The sequence below is a fragment of the Myxine glutinosa genome, chromosome 5, assembly GCF_964187855.1.
Source record: "Myxine glutinosa chromosome 5, kmMyxGlut1.1, whole genome shotgun sequence".
NCBI classification, from domain to species: Eukaryota; Metazoa; Chordata; class Myxini; order Myxiniformes; family Myxinidae; genus Myxine; species Myxine glutinosa.
Window position 1 is genome coordinate 41532335 of NC_136265.1, and position 19093 is coordinate 41551427.

Consider the following 19093-nt stretch of genomic DNA (forward strand, 5'->3'; position numbering starts at 1 on the left):
TGGATGGTTGGCCCAACCCTTCTCCAGTGCTGACTTGAATTGATTGATAGTTCTTCGATGCTTCTTCCTCACTATTGACACTATCTTGATACGGCCTTTTGTTCTTGAGTTCTCGCTATATTACGAAGACGAAGCTGATTTGTAAGTCTTCTATACTCCCCTGATGTGAATCTGGGAAGTCGGTGGTTTTATACCCCGCCGAGTCATCCCAATTAAGATTCCCCGGCCATTGATCCCCCCAAAAAGTGTTCATTTGCTAAAAACGTTTCTCCAGGCGTCTCCGGGCAGTCTTTAGTATGTTACTATGACCCCATAAAAATGTGGTAAAACATAAGAAACCAGCTGCAAATATCGACAAAATCAGCTTTTTAATAATGGCGAAAGAAAACGTTGAAACGGCGCACGAAACAAAGTTAAAGTGAAAAACGTCACTAAGTGCATTACAACAACTAGGTGGTATTCATGGATTGTTTATCCCACGCAGTCTTACAAATTTGTAATTGCATCTTCTACACTTCTGAGGTAAATGTGTACAATTTATACTTTGAAAAGTCTGCTATACATTCATAAGCTTTTACAAAGTAGCTTTTCTCGTTTTCGAGTGGCTGATAAAGATCGCTATAAAAGTATAAATCGGTAGATCTTCAAACGGGAAATTGTATTCTTCACTTATTTTCACCAGCCGAGCAAGGCTGAGGCGATTCCGATGATTCCAATTTCGCATGATTGTCGATATGTGCTGTATCAAGTGGTCATGTAACATGTGGTAAAGTTTCGATTTCCTCTGTTGACCGGTTTTTGATGTACGCTCAATATGCACTATATCATTATCAAGTAGTCATGGAACATGTGGTAAAGTTTCAATTTTCTCTGTTGAACGGTTTTTGATGTACGCTCAATATGCACGATATCAAGTGGTCATGTAACATGTGGTAAAGTTTCAATATCCTCTGTTGAACGGTTTTCTATGTACTCTCAATATGTGCGATGTCAAGTGGTCATGTAACATATGGTAAAGTTTCAATTTCCTCTGTTGAACAGTTGTCGATGTTCGCTCAATATGCACGATATCAAGTGGTCATGTAACATGTGGTAAAGTTTCAATTTCCTCTGTTGAACGGTTTTCTATGTACTCTCAATATGTGCGATGTCAAGTGGTCATGTAACATATGGTAAAGTTGCAATTTCCTCTGTTGAACGGTTTTTGATGTACGCTAAATATGCGCTATATCAAGTGGTCATATAACATGTGGTAAAGTTTCAATTTCCTCTGTTGAACGGTTTTTGATGTACGCTCAATATGCACGATATCAAGTGGTCATGTAACATATGGTAAAGTTGCAATTTTCTCTGTTGAACAGTTTTTGATGTACGCTCAATATCCGCGATATCAAGTGGTCATATAACATGTGGTAAAATTGAACTTTAATCTGTTGAACGGTTGACGATGTATGCTCAATATGTGCTATATCAAGTGGTCATGTAACATGTGGTAAAGTTTCAATTTCCTCTGTTGAACAGTTTTTGATGTCCGCTAAGTATGCGCTATATCAAGTGGTCATGTAGCATGTGCTGAGGTTTCAATTTCCTCTGTTGAACAGTTTTCGATGTACGCTCAATATGTGCTATATCAAGTGGTCATGTAACATGTGGTAAAGTTTCAATTTCCTCTGTTGAACAGTTTTTGATGTACACTCAATATGTGCTATATCAAGTGATCATGTAACATGTGGTAAAGTTTAACTTTCCTCTGTTGAACAGTTTTTGATGTACGCTCAATATGCACGATTGCGCAATGTGCGAGATATGCGCAATATGCGAGAAAAAGACTTCCGGTCCCTCGGGCGACGAGGCTTGCTTCGAGCTCTCCATGGCATCGAAGTTTGAGTGTTTTCCCATTCGTGTCTTTGTCGGGTATCCGCTGGTTGTTTTGTTGTGTGTGTGTTGTTGTGTGTTTCTGTTTAGTTTTGGTTTTGTGGTTGTTGCGGATTTGTGTGTGATTGGTCGTTTCTTATTCGCGCGTCGTGCGCGGCCTAGTCTTTCTGGGCTCCCTTCCCCCCGTCGGTGTTTTGTGAGTGTAAGTTCTTTCCTTCACAGTATTTGCTTGTTTCTTTGATTTTCTTTTCTCCCCCCTGCCTCTCGCAGGCATCTTACCCTTTGTCCGGCGTTTTTAAAAACAGAACAAACGGATAGACAAAGAATTCTATATTGATTCTTTCTCTCCTCCCGGACACGTGCTTGTTCGCTCTCCTCCTCGTCTCGACTTGTGCCCCACCCCCTGTATCTCGTTTTCTTCCGCCTCTGTGGCTTCTTCTTTCTGCTTCTTCGGTCTGCTTCTTCTTTCTCAAATCCACGTTCTCGCTTGGAGACTTTTCCCAGATTGTTTTTCATGGTTTTCATGGTTCTGTTTGGATATTGTTGGAATATGTTTAAACCGCAGCCGTGATGCTGACGCCGCCCCACCCCCCCCCCGCCCCCCAGAATTTCCATGTTTTAAACGTTTCCCAGTGTGTACCCTGGTCAGAATAGGTACACCGTATCCCTGCGTGTCGTAAGAGACGACTAAGAGGGTTGGCGTCAGGAAGGGCATCCGGCCATAAAAACATTGCCTCAAAAAGAGAACCATGACAATTACAACTACGAGGTGTGTTCAAAAAGTATCCGACCTTTGTTCATAAAAAATACTCGTATCCAGATACAACAAACTTACACTAATCTCCTTCAAAGTCGTCCCCTTGGGCTGCCACACACTTCTCCCAACGGTTCTGCCACTGTCGGAAGCAGCGCTGGAACGCCTCTTTTGGGATGGCGCGCAGCTGGTCCGTCGCATTCCGCATGATGTCTTCTCTGGACTGAAATCTGGTCCCTTTCAGGGGCATTTTCAGCTTGGAGAAAAGCCAGAAGTCACACGGAGCCATGTCGGGAGAGTAGGGAGCCTGACGAAGCACAGGTGTGTTGTGTTTGGTCAAGAAACTCTGTATCAAATGTGAAGAATGGGCGGGTGCGTTATCGTGATGGAGCTGCCAATTGCCCGCTGCCCACAGGTCCGGCCGTTTGCGTCGCACAGCGTCACGAAGGCGACGCAGAACCTCTTGGTAATACTCCTTGGTGATGGTTGTGCCGTGTGGTGCGTACACGTGATGAACCACGCCACTGGAGTCGAAGAAGACGGTCAGCATGACTTTGACATTGCTGCGGACCTGCCTTGCTTTTTTTGGCCTCGGGGATGTTGGATGCTTCCATTGTGATGACTGCAACTTGGTTTCTGGGTCATACCCATAAACCCAGGACTCATCGCCAGTGATCACTGTGTTGAGGAAGCTGGGATCGCTGTTCACAGTCTCCAGCATGTCCTGTGCGATCTCCAAACGGAGTTGCTTCTGCTCAATCGTTAGCAGCTTTGGTACGAACTTCGCTGAGATTCTCCTGAAGCCCAAATCCTCCTTCATAATGGAATGAACGGATCCAATGCTGACGCCCACCTCGTCTGCAAGTTCTCTGATCGTGATTCGACGATCCTGCATCACCAGGGTCCTCAATTGGTCAATGACGATCTCATTTCGGGATGTTGAGGGCCTACCCGAACGTGCTTCACTCTCCACTGATGTGCGGCCATCTTTGAAGCGGTTGTACCACTCCTTTATCTGTGTGGTGCTCATTGCTTCGTCCCCGAAGGCCTGTTGAATCTTGCGGATCGTTTCCATTTGGGAATCGCCAAGCTTTACACAAAATTTGATGCAGTAGCGTTGTTCAAGTTTTTCCGTCATTTTGTCAAAAACGAAAATCCGACGGCGCTCACTTACACTTCCTCACTCATCGGCGGTCTGCCGTCGAATGACAGCTTCTGCAGGTGGGAAAAAATTCACGCGTGCGCATTAGGATCGCCTACATACGTGCACCAATCAACGCCTCCCTAGCTTCATTTGTTTACGCACGACAAATTAAGGTCGCATACTTTTTGAACACACCTCGTACATATGGGCAGGGTGCAGCCCGAAGTGGAGATCGGTTTCTGAGGTTTGGGACATGGAATGTAGGGACAATGACAGGGAGATCAGGAGAAGTGGTGGAAGTATTGGTCAGAAGAAGAGTGGACATATGTTGTGTGCAAGAGACGAGATGGAAGGGAAGTGGTGTGAGAATGGTGAAGGGTAGGCAGGGACAGAAATACAAGTTTGTGTGGCAAGGGTGCCCGGAGGGCGTGAATGGTGTTGGTGTCCTGTTTTCTGAGGAGTTTGTAGAGTGTAGACAGTGTGGTGAGTGTGACTAGAGTGAGTGATAGGTTGATGATGGTGAAAATGATGATTGGAAAGCTCTTGGTGAACGTCATCTCGGGATATGCTCCGCAGGTTGGTCGAAGCGATGAAGAGAAGGACAAGTTCTGGTGTGCGATGGAGAAGCTGATGGAAAACGTGAAGGATGAGGAAGTTGTTGTGGTGGGAGGAGACCTGAATGGATATGTGGGAAGGAGTATGGATGGTTTTGAGGGAGTTCATGGGGGTTACGGATATGGTGTGAGAAATGGAGAAGGTGAAAGGATTTTGGAGTTTGCTGATGGAGCTGATTTGTTGATTTGTAATACTCAGTTCCAGAAAGAGGATAATAAGCTTGTTACATACACGTCAGGTGGGTCGACGACAACCGTTGACTACCTGATGGGTGCGTAGGCGAGATAGGGGGCACCTCCGGGACACAAAGGTGATCCCGGGGGAGGAGGCTGTTTCACAGCACCACTTGGTTGTCTGCGACATAAGGGTGCGACTGCGACCACCTGCACTCTTGACCCCATCCCCTCCAGCTTTGTCAAAGCCTCCCTCCCTGCTCTCTCTCCACTTATCATTGCAACAATAAACTCCTCCCTGTCTACAGGCATCGTCCCACCTTCCCTCAAAATTGCTGCTGTTACCCCCATTCTAAAAAAACCTGGTCAAAACCCTGACACCCTAAACAACTTCAGACCCATCTCCAACCTACCCTTTCTGTCAAAAGTTTTGGAACGCGCTGTAGCCACTCAACTCAAACATCATCTCTCTGCCAATAACCTGTATGAAACATTCCAATCCGGATTCCGGTCCAACCACAGTACTGAAACTGCTCTCCTCAAAATCACCAATGACCTTCTCCTCTCCTCTGACGCTGGCAACCTCAACATTCTCGTCCTCCTCGACCTCAGCGCTGCCTTTGACACCATCGATCACACTATCCTCCTCACCCGACTTGAATCCACCTTTAACGTTACCGGCACTGCCCTCTCTTGGATTAAATCATACCTCTCTGACAGATGCCAGTTCATCTCCATCAATAACTGCAAATCCCCCACTGCTCCCCTCCCCCAAGGTGTCCCCCAAGGTTCAGTTCTTGGCCCCCTCCTCTTCATCCTTTACCTGTCCCCGCTCGGTCACTTAATCCGCCGTCATGGTCTCCAATTCCACTGCTTCGCCGATGACATCCAGCTTTTCATCTCCACCAAGTCCGTCTCCACCGACACCCACTCTATCCTGACAAACTGCATCACTGAAATAAAATCCTGGCTTCAAATCAACTTCCTCAAGCTTAACTGTGATAAATCTGAAATAATCATCATTGGCCCAAAAACGCTCACAAAATCCACCCATAACTTTGCCCTCAACATCGACGGTATCCCAGTATCCACCTCCCCTCACATCCGGAATCTTGGCGTCATCTTTGACCAAACCCTTTCCTTCGACAAATACACTAAACAGATCACAAAGTCAGCCTTCTTTCACCTGAAAAACATTGCCCGTCTCCGCTCATCCCTCTCCTCCACGGCTGCAGAAACCCTCATCCACGCCTTCATCACCTCCCATCTGGACTACTGCAATAGCCTCCTCTATGGTTCACCCTCAAAAATCACCAATAAACTCCAATACATTCAGAACTCCGCTGCCCGTCTACTCACCCATTCCCGGACCCGTGACCACATCACCCCCGTCCTTTACAAGCTTCACTGGCTCCCCATCCCCCAGAGAATCCAGTACAAAATCCTCCTCTTGACATACAAAGCCCTCCATAACCTGGCCCCATCCTACCTGGCTGACCTCCTCTCCAGACACACTCCCACCCGCAACCTCCGCTCTGCTGGTACCAACCTCCTGACCCCCTCCATCCGGACCAAATTCAGATCCTGGGGGGACAGGGCCTTCTCCATCGCTGCTCCCACCCTCTGGAACTCACTACCTCACACCATCAGAGACTCCTCCTCACTCACCACATTCAAAACATCACTAAAGACCCACCTGTTCAACACTGCATTCAACATTCAACCCACAGCATTTAACCCCTGACTATCTCTTCTCCTTCTCCCTCCTTTTGCTTTAAATATTTCCCTATTGATTCTTGTCTTTTTGCAATTGTTGTTTTCATGTATTGTTATGCATTATGTTTGCCACTCTGTCAAAGCGCCTTTGGGCTTCTGGAAAAGCGCTATACAAAATAAATGAATTATTATTATTATTATTAAGGGTGAAAGGTGCGAGGAGAGCTCGGCGGGTGAAGTACCAACCGAGAATGAAGGTGTGGAGGTTGAAAGAGGTGACAGTAAGGGAGGCATTAAAAGAGAGGCTGAGTAGGGTAGAGGATGATGTGGTTGAGCTTGAAAGTGGTTGGATGTCAATGAAAGCTAGTCTGTTGGGAGCCGTTGGTGAGGTATGTGGATGGACAAAAGGACCACCGAGGCACTCAGAAACATGGTGGTGGGATGATGAAGTTGGAAAGAGGATTGACGAGAAGAGGAAGAAGTTCAAGGAGTGGCAGAAGGCGAAGGGTACGGGATCAGAAACGGCAGAGCATGAAAGTTATAAGGCAGCCAGGAAGGCTGCAAAGAAAGAGATAGCAAAGGCGCAGGAGGCATGTAGGAAAATGTTCGGAGAACGCTTGGATTCGGAAGAGGGTCAGAAAGCAGTATTCAGGATTGCAAAGCACATAGCGAAAGAGAGGTGTGAAGTGGTGGGGGTAAGTTGCTTGAAGGATGAAGTGGGACAAATCGTTGTCGACCCAGATGGAATTATAGGAAGATGGAAAAGATATATGGAAATGCTGTTGAATACAGAGAATGAATGGGATGGCAACATAGAGAGTAACCCAGTTTTAGGACCGGCAGAGAAGATAACTGAGAAGGAAGTTGAGGAAGCAATAAAAGCGATGAAGAGTGGAAAAGCGGGAGGGCCGACGGGAGTTGTGGGAGATATGTTGAAGCCAGCGGGAAGTTGGGGTGTGAAGAGAATGACTGATATCTGTAATCTGGTGGTGAAAGAAGGCCGCATTCCAGTGAATTGGGAACTGAGTACCCTCGTCCCTCTATACAAGGGAAAAGGTGACCCTCTGGAGTGTGGCTCATACCGAGCGATAACGTTATTGGAGCATGGAATGAAGGTATTGGAAAGGGTGTTGGAGAGGAGGATAAGGAAGAAAGTGAAGATCGACGAAATGCAGTTTGGATTTATGCCAGGAAGAGGAATGACAGACGCACTTTTCATTGTGAGGCAGTTGCTGGAGCAGTACATGGAGAAGAGGAAGAAGTTGTTTTTTGGGTTTGTTGATCTGGATTTATGCCAGGAAGATTGGAGTGCCTATGTGTGCATGAGCATTCGATAGGGTTCCACGCAAAGTATTGACATGGGCATTGAGGAAGTTCGGAGTGGAGGAATGGTTGATCAGAGTAGTGATGGCAATGTACAAAAGAGCGCGCACAGCTGTAAGGACGAAGGACGGGAACAGTGGTGAGTTTGAGGTGAAGGTGGGAGTGCATCAGGGGTCGGTACTAAGTCCACTACTATTTGTAGCTGTGATGGAGGTGCTGGCTCAGAACGTAAAGGAGGGTTTACCGTGGAAGTTGTTGTACGCAGATGATCTGGTGTTGATTGCGGAAAGTATGGATGGACTGAAGGAAAAGATGAACAAGTGGAAGGAATGTATGGAGACAAAAGGTCTGAAGGTGAATATCGGAAAGACGAAGGTGATGGCAAGTGGTAAAGCATGTGGTGAGGTGGAAAGAACTGGGAAGTGGCCCTGTGCTGTGTGCAGGAAGGGTGTCGGAGTGAACTCCATTCAATGTACAATGTGCGCTGAGTGGGTTCATCAAAAATGTAGTGGTCTGAGAGGGTCATTAACCAGTGCGGCAGCTACATTCAAATGTAAGGTGTGCACAGAGGGAGCTGCAGATGGAGGAAATGTTGAGTTGGATCTTGGAGACTGCGTGAAGTTGGAAGGTGTGAAAACATTTTGCTACCTCGGAGACATGCTGAATGGAGAAGGTGGATCAGACTCGGCAACGGTTGCTCGAGTGAGATGTGCATGGAAGAAGTTTCGGGAACTGAGTGGCGTGCTGATGATGAGGGGAGTGTCGTTGAAGCTGAAGGGAAAGGTGTATGCTGCATGTGTGAGAAGTGTTATGATTTATGGGAGCGAGACATGGGTAATGAACGTAGAGCAGCAACGAAGGCTGGATAGGGTGGAAATGCGAATGGTTCGATGGATGTGCGGAGTATCGTTGAGAGAGGAAGACAAATGATGAATTGCGAAAGATGATGGGAATATTGCCTGTGATTGATGCTGTGAAGAGCAACAGGTTGAGATGGTTTGGTCATGTGTTGAGGAAGGATGAAAGTGACTGAGAAGATTGATGGAAATTAATGTAGAAGGAAGTAGAGGACGGGGAAGACCGAGAAAGACTTGGCTAAAGACGGTGGAAGAAGAAATGCGGGCAAGGGGGTTAACAAGGAGAGATGCAGAAAATAGGGCAAAATGGAGAAGATTGTCAAGGGTATGGGTCAAGGGTATATGTCAAGGGTATGGGTCGCACCGATTGCTTAACCCCGTTTTTGCTTCGCGAATGAGTGGTACTTGATGGTATTCATAGAATACTTACCCTGCGCAGTCTTGAGAAGGACTTGGTGCGAGCCAACTCTTCTGGGTTTTTTTGAGGCGGTAAATTTGTAATTTCATCTATCTACATTTCTGAGGTAAATGTGTGCAAAATGTACTATGACGGTTCACCCCACACTCTCTGCCCCCTCCACCCACCTAGCTCCCCCAACCCCACTACCCCTGCCTTCCCATCCCCACCTCCCCAACCCGCCACCTCCCAGGAAGCGCATACAACATACAGGTTCCCTAGTTAGTTATTGCCATAGTACAAATCCAGAATAGTTCCTTCCCCTTTGTCTAGTCTAGTGGGTTGATTGGGGCAATATGCGTTTGTGAGGGATTAAAGAGGTTTCCCCCTTTTTCCTCCCCTTCTTTCCGAGTAAGTACACATGCACACATAGGCACATGACAACTCCACCGTCATGATTCCCGAACCTTTCCTCATTTCCATATCCCGCCAAATCACCATTTGAATCGCGTGCCATAACTGAACTGTCAATCGTGTTAGTTATAGTTTAATCGGGTTACAATAAGTACACACACTGACAATTTATTAGAACACCTTTTTATTACCTTCGCAAAAGCGGAAGGTTATGTTTTGATCGCTGTGTATTTATTTGTATGTCTGTGTGTGTGTATGTTAATCGCATAACTCAAAAAGTATTCAACCGAATTGCATGAAATTTGGTGGGATGATTGGTTATTATACGGGACACATTTGATTAGATTTTGGGAAACAGATTTGCTCAAATTCTGACTATTTTTAACTCGATCGTATTTCACTCAAAGTTATGAGCGACTGAAGAAGAAGATGTCCATCCAGGACGTCATCACTATAACGCGATCTCCCGCGATCATTTCAACCTCAAAAAAAATTATAATTGCAGATTTGTCAAGAGATGAGGCATATTAACAAACGAATGAAACAGATTTGCTCAAATTCTGACTATTTTTAACTCGATCGTATTTCACTCAAAGTTATGAGCGACTGAAGAAGAAGATGTCCATCCAGGACGTCATCACTATAACGCGATCTCCCGCGATCATTTCAACCTCAAAAAAAATTATAATTGCAGATTTGACAATAGATGAGGCATATTAACAAACGAATGAAACAGATTTGCTCAAATTCTGACTATTTTTAACTCGATCGTATTTCACTCAAAGTTATGATTTGTATGTCTGTGTGTGTGTGTGTGTGTGTGTATGTTATTCGCATAACTCAAAAAGTATTCAACCGAATTGCATGAAATTTGGTGGGATGATTGGTTATTATACGGGACACATTTGATTAGATTTTGGGAGCAATCGGGTCAAAGGTCAAGGTCAAGGGCAAGTACAGAACAGTAGCTGCGGCGAAGGTATGCGCTCTACCGAGTGCCCGTTCTAGTTCACACTTTGCTTTAGTTCACATTGCATAAGTCATTATACATGCTCTTCATCGCTCCACGACCAAAACCACCACAGAATGAACTAGATGGTATTCATCGAGTACTTACCCTGTCCAGTCTGGAGAAGGACTTGGTGCAAGCCAACTCTTCTGTTTTTAAGGGGTTTTTTTAATCCAATATGGCTGTCAGACCAGTGACTGATGTCACTTTTATTTTCCATGTCGAGTTTTCGGAGAGGTGCAACGGTATAGAGGTGCAACGTATTTCGTTTTTTTCTAAGATGGTGCCGACGTGACCTTTGAAGTCATAATTATCATTAAAAAAATTATACGGGAGGAGGCGCTCCTATGGTGAAGATTTAGTGCCCATCGGACTAACAGTTGCTAAGAAAAAAATAATTCATTACTTATCGAATCAAGTGTTTTACTTGTCGAATTATGACGTCATAATGAAGGCACCGATGACATCATCATTAACATATCTTGTTCCCCATGGGGAGTACTTGACAATGAGCCATGTTTCAATTTTTTCAATGGAGTGTTTTCGGAGATATAGAGGTGCAACATTTATCGATTTTTTTCCAAGATGGCGCCTGTACCACGTGACCAATGATGTCATAATTATCATTAGACCAATTCTACAGGAGGAGCCGCTCATATTCTGAAAATTTCGTCTTCATCGGACTAACAGTTGCAGAGGAATTTTTTTTTCATACTGATCAGATCAAGCGTTGTACTTGTCGAATTATGACATCATAATGGAGGCACCTATGACATCATCATTAACATATTGTCCTGTGGCTGGCTCTCAGTTAACACCGAGAGAACGCCCGATTAATGCCTGATGGAATCGGGCATTAATGAAGGCGTTATCCAATTGTTGACGGATGATACGCGAGACGGAATGAAAAATACCGACTCACCTGGACGGCCGGCGCAGGCATCTTCACCCTGCAAAAATTAACTCAACCCGAGACGGAATTAAAGTGTACAAAAATAAGATTGATTAAACGGAACCCGATAACAAAGAACGCGACGATAAATACTACAACCTAGGTTGGGATCCCACACACCTCACTTCAACAACAAGCACAGGGGAAGAATTGATCAAAAAACCGTTGTGTTCTGTGGTGCGGCTTAGCTCTGTCTGGCAGTGTCGGGGATCGTCAGGGATCATCGACTCCAAGCGCACAAGCCCGCCGCGGCTCCGATGTTGGCGGGAAGTAGGCCTCGATACGCCCCCGTTCGCGCGCTGCTGGGCCAACGTATTCCGCTGCGCGGCAAGCCTCGCGTCCCCAAGCAATCGCTCGCGAGGTCCCATGCGTGAATGCAGGGTAAGAGGATTGTCAGCGCTCCAACATCTTTCCAACGTCCAACAAGCAAGGGTCCGGGGTCAGAGAGCAATGGCGGAGGGCAAGAAAATAAGAAAGTCCAGGGCAAGCCGAATGGCCAAACACAAGGGAGCAGTCCAACATGAGAGGGCAGAAAGAAGAGAGCAAAATGCCGGCGAGCGAGTGGTTTTACCGGCCTTCTCATGACATCAGCCTTCTTTTCCTCCAATCCCTGCCTCGCGTCTCGATCTCTCGAATATTCTTATTGCGTCCGTCCCTTCCCATTGGCCGAGCGCTTTGTGTTCCTTCCCTCATGCCATCGGTCCGTGGCCAATCAGCTCGTCTCTTCCTACTCTGCCAATCGGCGGCCTGCTTCTTACTTGCCCCTCCCCCCAGTCAATCATGAGTCCTTCTAGGCGTGGCTATTGCCTGCCTGAGCAATGTTCCATCGCCATGGTCCGCAATGCGCAGCCACTTCCTGACTGTTCTTCCTGTTAGTTCCATTGTTATTGTGGTGGAGGGGGATTAATTAATGTGTGCGCTAATAGGAATGGATTCCTAATCTACGTGTCTATGTGCATTGCCATATGGGACAATGGGATGATCACAGAGGAAACGACGTACAAGAGAATTAACATAATCCCTACAACTACTTAACATACCCCATTCCTCGTAATGGGGACGAAGATACACATTAATCCGAACAAACCGCCTGAACAAACTTATTACAGGTGAGGTTCCCTATCACGACAGCCAGAGCACCTACCTATGCAGATCTACCTGGATCTATATATGCCACTACCCCACCGACATAACAATATTGCTACGGTTTTGAGATGTGTACAGTGAGGTCAATAAAGGTTAAAGGTTTGCACCCCCATAGATAGTCACACAAGCAACATGTAGCCTCATTTGTAGTATAGTTATGTCTTAGTATATGTGAGAGTAGGCCCTTTCCAATGTTAATCCTGCGTTGTGTAAAGACAGGAGAATAGGTCCTACTTCGGCAAACCATTCCACCTCGACAGGCGCACTCCATTTTGCTGCCCTTTGCTCGCTCACTAGTCGAGTTAACACGAGGTAGGACTAAAAGGGTGGGGCCAGCGTTGAGGTCGGGGCGGAGTCGAGGCAGAGCGGCGAGGCGATGACGGTAAGCATGAGCCGCCAATCAGGGCTCCGAGGTGGTTGCATCAGAGGGCGTGGTGAGAAGAGTCTGGTGAGTTCCAGAAGGCTCGCGGGGCGGGGCTATATAACCCGATGCGCAAAGCCCTCAAGAGGACTCGCAGAGGGGACGTGCGGCAAAGAGGACTTGAAGAGGATCTGCATCACTCGCACCGTATGAACTTTTTTTTTTTTTTCTTTTTTTTTTTTTGAAAACAAGATCGAGGCTCGTGAAAGAGCGAACATTAATCACACAGAAAGACAAACCGACACATAAAACATATAACATCGGGAGCGGTAGACAAGATGGGGAGAGAGGGGGAAGGACACAAACACAACATTTGAGAGCAGGGACCGAGAGACATCGAGAGATCTGAGAGAGGGCGAGGGCTTTGGGGGGGGGGGGCATGGGAAGGGGGCGGTGGGAGAGGTATAAAACATATGGACACTGCCAGGACTTCCAGGAAAGAAGTTGGAATTTCAAACAAGGTGGATCTGGGGTGAATTAGCGGGGGTAGAAAAGATCAAGGTTTTGAATGGGGGAAGATAAGAGATGGTGGTGAACAGCTGTTTTAAAGACCTGGAGGGAGGAGTGGGATTGAAGGGAGTGAGGGAGTTTGTTCCAGAGGCGGGAGAAAAGAGGAATGAAAGAGTGAAGGTGAGCAGAGAGCCGAGATTTCGGCAGTTTAACCATCAGAGGGTTGCTGGCAGATCTTGTGCGACCTGTAGGAATATTTGGGGGACAGAACACAGAGAGAGCTGGGGGTGCAAGGCCGGAGAGGAGTCGGTAGAAGACAGAAAGACCACCTACCTGCCTGCGGTGAGTGAGTGAAAGGCCCTCAGAGATAGCTTCATCGCGGGAGATTCCAATAATTCTGAAAGCTTTCGTTTCAACAGCGTGAAGCCGAGCTAGGTATGAGGCAGGAGCACCGGCCCATAGGGGAGAACAGTATTCCATTGAGCTGCGGATGAAAGCCTTGTATGTGGTGAGGAGCTCAGGTGTGCCGAGGAAGGACTTTGCACGACGGAGGATGCCCAGTCGGCGACTGGCTTTGGAGGCCAGCTTGGAAATGTGGTTTTCCCAAGAAAGATCATGGCAGATAGTGAGACCCAAAAGCTTGAGCGACAGAACTTCTTGGAGAGGATTGTTGAGAAAGTAGATGGGAGGGTTGTCCAGTCGATCTTTTCGGAGAGTCATAGTAAGAGTGTGAGATTTGTCAGGATTGAAAGACATGTTCCACTTGTTTGACCAGTCTGTGATTTTGTCCAAGTCTTCAGAGAGTGAGGAGGCTGCAGACTGCCGATCTGAGGGAAGAGGAATGGAGCGGCAGAGAGTGGAGTCATCAGCAAAGAGATAGAGAGGATTTTCAAGAGAGTCAGAGAGATCATTGATGAAGACCAGAAAAAGCACGGGGCCCAGAACACTGCCTTGGGGAACTCCAGCCTGAACAGGAAGAGGAGATGAGAGAAACCCATTCAGGGCCACACGTTGACGACGACTAGAGAGGAAGTCCGCCAGCCATGCGTGGAGATTTCCATGGATACCAAAGGAGGAGAGTTTGGTGAGCAGAGCGGGGTGCCAGACCGTGTCGAAGGCACGTGATATGTCGAGGGAGACAGCTCTAATTTCCTGTTTGGCATTGAGGACCTCCATCCATTGTTGAGACAGCAGAAGCAGCATGTCCAGAGTAGAGTGACCTGGTCTGAAACCAAATTGATGATCAGAGATCAAGCCATTGGAGAAGAGGAAAGATTTCATATCCGAAGCAATGATGGATTCCATGACTTTGCTGATAATTGGGAGAAGGCTGATTGGTCTGTAGGTGCTAGGATCTGTTTTTGCACCTTTTTTGTGCAAAGCGGTGATGTTGGCTGATTTCCAAGCAGATGGCAGTTGACCTTGAGCAAAAGAGAGGGTGAAGAGAACAGAGAGAGGGTGAGATAGAGCAGCACAGCAGGATTTTAGGACCCGTGGGCTGATGCCGTCGGGTCCAGTTGCAGAATCAGAGTCGAGGGTTGACAGAAACTTTTCCACCTTGTCAGGAGGAAAGGACACGGAGTCCAGGAGCAGCAGGGTACGACTGGGTATGGTGGGTACAGAGAGGGATGGGTTTGGGACACAAGATTTAGAGGCAAACACAGAGTTGAGGCATTCAGCTTTTTCACGTGCGGAGTCAGCTGTGTAGCCGTTTGAGGTAAGGGAGGGGATGGAGGGGGAACAAACACCAGAAACGGATTTGTCCAGACGCCACCAGGATTTGGAAGAGGGAGACAGATACGAGAGTTCGGTCTTGAGAACGGAGAGATATTGTTTCCTGGCTCTCCTGAGGGTGGACACACACTTGTTTCGGGCTTTGTGAAAGGAAATGAGATTTCCTTCCGTTGGATTTGCTTTCCAGGAGACGAAGGCAAGTTGTTTCTGGGCAACAGCCTCACCACAAGATTCCGTTTACCATGGACGGGAGGAAGGGTATGACAACTGAAGACGAGATGGGATAAATCTGTGCATGAGAGAGAGCAATTTACTTTGGAAGAATTCCCAGGATGAGTTGATGTCAGAGGTGGTAGAGATGGGAGACCAGTCCAGATGATTGATGGCTGCTTGAAGACCGTGCCAGTTGGCCTGAGTGAAATGCCAGACTCGTCGACGCTGAGCAGGCTCCCTGAGGATGGTCAGAGAGATGTCCACTTTAACAAGGACATGATCAGATGATCCGATTGGAGCAGAAGAAGAGCAGCAGACATTTTCAGGGAAGTTAGTCATAACCAAGTCCAGAAGAGAAGATGTTCCGTTGACTGAGATCCGGGTCGGGAAATTGACAGATTGTGTCAGTCCCAGTGAGTCGCAAAAGTCCTTTGCTGAGGAGCCATGGCTGGTGAGAGAGGTACCCACACCCAGCCAACTGGCATGATGACAGTTGAAATCACCACATATGAGGAAGAGAGAGTTGGGATGAGTAGATAGAAGTTGGTCCATATTATCAGACAGCGAGATGTAGGTGGAGTCATCACTGTTTGGTGGACGGTACAACACACATATGAACAAGAGGTGGGAGCGAAGGGGAAGCCGTAGCCAGAGGTATTCCTGGGGGTGAGGTGGAGAGAGTGCAGTGCACGGCGAGTGAGGAAGAGTTTTTGATAAAGATAGCAACCCCGCCTCCAGGACGAGGCTCAGGTCTATCATACCGGAGGAGGGAGTAGCCCGGGAGAGATTTTTTTTTTTTTTTTTTTTGTATACAAGATCGAGGCTCGTGAAAGAGCGAACGTTAATCACACAGAAAGACAAACAGACACATAAAACAAATAACATCGGGAGCGGTAGACAAGATGGGGAGAGAGGGGGAAGGACACAAACACAACATTTGAGAGCAGGGACCGAGAGACATGGAGACATCGAGAGATCTGTGGGAGGGAGAGGGCTTTGGGGGGGAGGCATGTGAAGGGGGGGAGGCATGTGAAGGGGGGGAGGCATGTGAAGGGGGGGGGGGGTGGGAGAGGTATAAACATATGGACACTGCCAGGATTTCCAGGAAATAAGTTGGAATTTCAAACAAGGTGGATCTGGGGTGAATTAGTGGGGGTAGAAAAGATCAAGGTTATGGATGGGGGAAGATAAGAGATGGTGGTGAACAGCTGTTTTAAAGACCTGGAGGGAGGAGAGGGATTGAAGGGAGTGTGGGAGTTTGTTCCACAGGCGGGAGAAAAGAGGAATGAAAGAGTGAAGGTGAGCAGAGAGCCGAGATTTCGGCAGTTTAACCATCAGAGGGTTGCTGGCAGATCTTGTGCGACCTGTAGGAATATTTGGGGGACAGAGCACAGAGAGAGCTGGGGGAGCAAGGCCGGAGAGGAGTCGGTAGAAGACAGAAAGACCACCTACCTGCCTGCGGTGAGTGAGTGAAAGGCCCTCAGAGATAGCTTCATCGCGGGAGATTCCAATGATTTTGAAAGCTTTGGATTCAACAGCGTGAAGCCGAGCCAGGTGTGAGGCAGGAGCACCAGCCCATAGGGGAGAACAGTATTCCATTGAGCTGCGGATGAAAGCCTTGTAAGTGGTGAGGAGCTCAGGTGTGCCGAGGAAGGACTTCGCACGACGGAGGATGCCCAGTCGGCGACTGGCTTTGGAGGCCAGCTTGGAAATGTGGTTTTCCCAAGAAAGATCATGGCAGATAGTGAGACCCAAAAGCTTGAGTGACAGAACTTCTTGGAGAGGATTGTTGAGAAAGTAGATGGGAGGGTTGTCCAGTCGATCTTTTCGGAGAGACATAGTAAGAGAGTGAGATTTGGCAGGATTGAAAGACATGTTCCACTTGTTTGACCAGTCTGTGATTTTGTCCAGGTCTTCAGAGAGTGAGGAGGCTGCAGACTGCCGATCTGAGGGAAGAGGAATGGAGCGGCAGAGAGTGGAGTCATCAGCAAAGAGATAGAGAGGATTTTCCAGAGAGTCAGAGAGATCATTGATAAAGACCAGAAAAAGCACAGGGCCCAGCACACTTCCTTGGGGAACTCCAGCCTGAACAGGAAGGGGAGATGAGAGAAATCCATTCAGGGCCACACGTTGACTATGACCAGAGAGGAAGTCCGCAAGCCATGCATGGAGATTTCCATGGATACCATAGGAGGAGAGTTTGGTGAGCAGAGCTGGGTGCCAGACCGTATCAAAGGCCCTTGATATGTCAAGGGAGACAGCTCTGATTTCCTGTTTGGCATTGAGGACCTCCATCCATTGTTGAGACAGCAGAAGCAGCATGTCCAGAGTAGAGTGACCTGGTCTGAAACCAAATTGATGATCAGAGATCAAGCCATTGGAGAAGAGGAAAGATTTCATATCCGAAGCAATGATGGATTCCATGACTTTGCTGATAATTGGGAGCAGGCTGATTGGTCTGTAGTTGCAAGGATCTGTTTTTGCACCTTTTTTGTGTAAAGCGGTAATGTTAGCTGATTTCCAGGATGCTGGCAGATGACCTTGAGCAAAAGATAGGGTGAAAAGAACAGAGAGAGGGTGAGATAGAGCGGCAGAGCAGGATTTTAAGACCCGTGGGCTGATGCCGTCTGGTCCAGTTGCAGAATCAGAGTCGAGGTTTGACAAAAACTCCTCCACCTTGTCAGGAGAGAAGGACACAGAGTCCAGGAGCAGTTGGGTTCGACTGGGAAAGGTGGGAACAGAGAGAGATGGGTTTGGGACTAAGGATTTCGAGGCGAACACAGAGTTGAGGCATTTGGCTTTGTCACGTGCGATGTCAACTGTGTGGCCATTTGAGGTAAGGGAGGGGATGGAGGGGGAACAAACACCAGAAACGGATTTGACCAGACGCCACCAGGATTTGGAGGAAGGAGACAGGTTTGAGAGTTCATTCTTGAGTGAGGAGAGATAGTGCTTCCTGGCACTCCTGAGGGTAGACACACACTTGTTCCGAGCTTGGTGGAAGGAACTGAGATTTCCTTCAGTTGGATTAGCCTTCCAAGAGGCAAAGGCAAGTTGTTTCAGGGCAACTGCCTCACCACAAGATTCAGTGTACCATGGACGGGAGGAAGGGTAAGACAATTGAAGGCGAGATGGGATAAATCTGTGCATGAGAGAGATCAGTTTGTTTTGGAAGAATTCCCAGGAAGAATTGATGTCAGAGGCAGTGGAGATGGGAGACCAATCCAGACGATTGATGGCTGCTTGAAGACCGTCCCAGTCGGCCTGAGTGAAATGCCAGACTCGTCGACGCTGAGGAGGCTCTCTGAGAATGGCCAGAGAGATGTCCACTTTGACAAGCACATGATCAGAAGAACCGATTGGAGCAGAAGAAGAGCAGCAGACATTAGCAGGGAAGTTTGTCATAACCAAGTCTAGAAGAGAAGATACTCCATTGGCTGAGATCCGGGTCGGGAAATTGACAGATTGTGTCAATCCCAGTGAGTCACAGAAGTCCTTTGCTGAGGTGCCATGACTAGTGAGAGAGGAACCCACACCCAACCAGGTGGCATGATGACAGTTGAAGTCACCACATATGAGGAAGAGAGAGTTGGGATGAGTGGATAGAAGTTGGTCCATGTTGTCAGACATTGAAATGTAGATGGAGTCATCACTGTTTGGGGGACGGTACAGAACACATATGAACAAAAGGTGGGAGCGGAGAGGAAGCCGTAACCAGAGGTACTCCTGCGGGTGAGGAGGAAAGAGAGCAGTGCAAGGAGAGTGAGGAAGAGAGTTTTTGACAAAGATAGCCACCCCACCACCAGGCCGAGGCTCAGGTCTATCATACCGGAGGAGGGAGTAACCAGGAAGAGATATTAAGGAATCAGAGACATCTTGAAGGAGGAAAGTCTCTGTTAA

General features: G+C 47.5%; 1 protein-coding gene across 14 annotated transcripts in view; it reads left to right on the forward strand.

Annotated features, from left to right (window-relative positions):
- Nucleotides 1-25: 25 nt before the first annotated feature.
- The window catches only part of LOC137427628 (uncharacterized), a 96000-nt gene continuing 76932 nt past the window's right edge, over nucleotides 26-19093 (forward strand). For 7 of the 14 annotated variants that reach the window (XR_013623465.1, XR_013623464.1, XM_078777951.1 and 4 more), the window contains exon 1: nucleotides 443-522. The gene's annotated coding sequence lies outside the window, so the exon portion shown is untranslated. Of the gene's footprint in view, nucleotides 142-429; nucleotides 523-1041; nucleotides 1093-19093 lie in introns of those variants that run through there. The other 7 variants (XR_013623467.1, XM_078777956.1, XM_068117242.2 and 4 more) reach the window with 5 other exon arrangements.